At 40.1% G+C, this 3,078-nt stretch overlaps 1 pseudogene; it reads left to right on the top strand.

Annotated features, from left to right (window-relative positions):
- The first annotated feature begins 733 nt into the window (after positions 1-733).
- LOC147426888 (putative CCR4-associated factor 1 homolog 7) lies at positions 734-1,419 on the top strand (annotated as a pseudogene).
- Positions 1,420-3,078: the final 1,659 nt, after the last annotated feature.

Genomic DNA, 3,078 nt, shown 5'->3' with positions numbered 1-3,078 from the left:
CTAATATGCATTTCAATAAGAGAGGTTCCCATAAAGTCAATTGCTTCCCATAGATCCTCAGTTGTCTCATCAATAGTGATTGCTAAAGGGAGTTGACCTTCATGATACGCCAAGGAAAATAAAATGCCTATGCCCAACCATACCGAGAATGCTATTGCCATCAAAAGCCAAATGTACCAGACATCATGTGTATACCACGCAAGGGTTGTGCCACAGACATGTGCGTATGAATCATAACCCAGTATTCCCTTGGACCCACGATAAATTTACATGCTTTGAAAGAAGTTTTTAGCTTGTGGAAAACATCCACTTAATTTGTTGAATGATAGGTTCAAAAACATCCAAAAATTTTAAGTCAATACAGCCACCAAGCCAGCTGATGCCAAAAACTTGTTAATTACAGAGACTCACTTCCATAATCTAACACCCAAACTCTAGATGATGCACAACTAGAGGAGAGTGTGCATCTAGTAGAACTTCAGCTAAGCCACAAGGATAAATCAGACAATCCTGCACACACAGAGAATGGATAGACCAACCCTTGACGAGCCCAAGCTTACTTAGTAGTACCAAACCCCTTGAAAATTGATCTTATACTCAAACCTAGCATAGTCTTAGTAAATTAAGGGGCGATCAATCCTTCTAATTCACCATTGTATCAATACAAAATTCTATCAAAATCACTGACAGAGCGATCCATGATGCATGTTGACCTGTTGAGATTTACACAAAGTTCCATGTCTCCTTCCCTATGTAGCTCATTGCCAACACCAAAGAGGAACGCATCTACCGGACCCTTAGATCCAATGTCAACAAGATGAAGCTCATTCAAGTGGGTCTCACCCTCACCAATGACAACGGGGAGCTCCCCATGATTGATGGTGCCTACTACACCTGGCAATTCAACATCTATGATTTTGACATCACCACCGACTTGTATGTGGACACATCCATCCAGTTGTTGAAAGCCAGTGGCATCCACTTTCAAAAAAATTGGCGGGAGGGCATTGACTCACTTTGATTTGGTAGCCTTTTAGTCAAGTACAATCTAGTTCACAACAAGAAGATTCACTACATATGCTACCAGGGGGACTATGATTTTGCCTATCTGCTTAAGCTTTTGATGGGGAATTGTTGCCGGTTACGCATGTAGAGTTCAAGGCAAAGATACAATATTTTTTTGGTGTTTTCTATGACATTAGACTTGTGTAGACTACATGCTTTCATCTTTAATGTGGGCTTTAAAAGTTCTTCAACATATGGTGTGTGAAATGCATCTTCAAAAATGCCCATCAAGTGGGCCCAAACAGCATGCTCACGTCTTCAGCATATCAAACTATCAAGGAAAAATATTCTGGAAATTATAGAGGAATGTCGGATGTAATGCCTCTTGGTCTTGTTAGGACCCTAGTCTTCTGAATGATTATAGTTAGGCCATCATTAACCTTTTAGCCCATTTTGAGATACCTGCTCTCTCAGCTTAAAGCTTGCTTTGATGGTTCAAATGGCAAGTAGTTTGACATGCTCTTCGGTACTTTTGCCTCTGTGTTAATGATGATTGTTAAAGGTTACATGTGGGTAAATCTGATAACGCCTGCCCTCTAGTCAAATTCTTGAAGACATCGGTTGAGCTAAGAGGATAAATTAGAAAGACATTCCTCATGACGAGTCCATGAAGATATCGGGTAAGCTACACAATCAAAGAATGGACAGATGTTTGTGGAAAACAAACCACTGAAAACATGACCTGATCCTCAGAAACCTGGCATTCTCTCGATAAACCAGCAAGCGATCACTTCCACTACTACTAATTCAACATTGGAATATGAACATTATATCAAAAGCATTGATAAAGCATACATGCCATGATGCATGTTATCGTGTACGTATTTGGCATTTGGGAATTCACAGCCTCAAGACTCTTTCACAAAATCTTCCAAATGAACTTCAATGTCAATAAGAATCATACAAACAATACAAGACAAGGCAAGCTACATAGGGTAATGATGTGTACACTTCACACATTGATGCGAGTAAAGAAATCCATTAAACCGATCCGTGGCAAACCCAAAATTTCCAGTATGTAGTAATAGATTTGCAAGTGATCGAGAATTTTAGTAACTTGATAATAGAGCGCAAAATAATTTTGAAACCTAGAGAGTCATAAATATTCATGAGGGCTCACCCGCTTCAAAATACATGCTCTCAATACCTACGGATTCCCCATAGCTCACATATCACTAATCTGCCACATTCGCAAAGGAACTTGTAGTATGTTGTTTGGAAGCCATTGACAAAGAGGTGAAAGACTATTGGATTAGCAGATTTTTTTTGAGCTACCTCTGCAAACCCAGAAGGGAAGTAGCCCCTTATAACACACCCCAAAAAATGGCAACAAGTTGAATGTGATGCTCATGCTGATGTCAACCATGACCAAATAGAGTCTTCATGCAACACAGAGGACGCAAGTAACCGACCACACCAAACGTAGCGATGGAGTACACATTTGAGCCCGTGCCCTCCTACAACACTGCTATGAACATACAGGGGTAGTTATGGTGCCAGCTTCAGTGGCTCCAATCTTGTAACATGCAGTAATGAGCTCGCCTTCATCTCCTTCCGCCTTGCACGTGGTGTAGAGCACGCTTGGCCAGGGAAAATTACTTTTACCATAAAAAATGGAAATTGAAAGCAAGCATGCATGGCACGTGTAGCCAATCCAACCATGGATGATCTATGGCTCAGAACGTGCACCCTTTACCAACCTCCCCATATGACCTTTTTCATACCAAAAACAATTCAATCGATTGGCATATTAAATTTTTTTAATAAAATGGAGCCCATGCTCTTAAATGAAAGGACTTTTTTACAAACTAAAATAACCAAACAAAGGTGGAAGAGGACGAAAAAGATTGTGTGTGACCCAATTTTTAATGGTCCTCTTTAAAGAAAGAGGTACACAAATGTCGACACCTTTCACAAAAACCTATAAAAATTATTGAAAAACGAATAGATTGTACACGTGTCCTCCATCCGATCAACTTGCATCCATGGTTCACAATTTGCACAAAAATCCAC

The sequence above is a fragment of the Adiantum capillus-veneris genome, chromosome 24 (genome assembly GCF_014529385.1).
Source record: "Adiantum capillus-veneris isolate H3 chromosome 24, ASM1452938v2, whole genome shotgun sequence".
NCBI classification, from domain to species: Eukaryota; Viridiplantae; Streptophyta; class Polypodiopsida; order Polypodiales; family Pteridaceae; genus Adiantum; species Adiantum capillus-veneris.
Note: the sequence above shows the minus strand (reverse complement) of the source record. Positions and strands in the feature narration are given on the sequence as shown.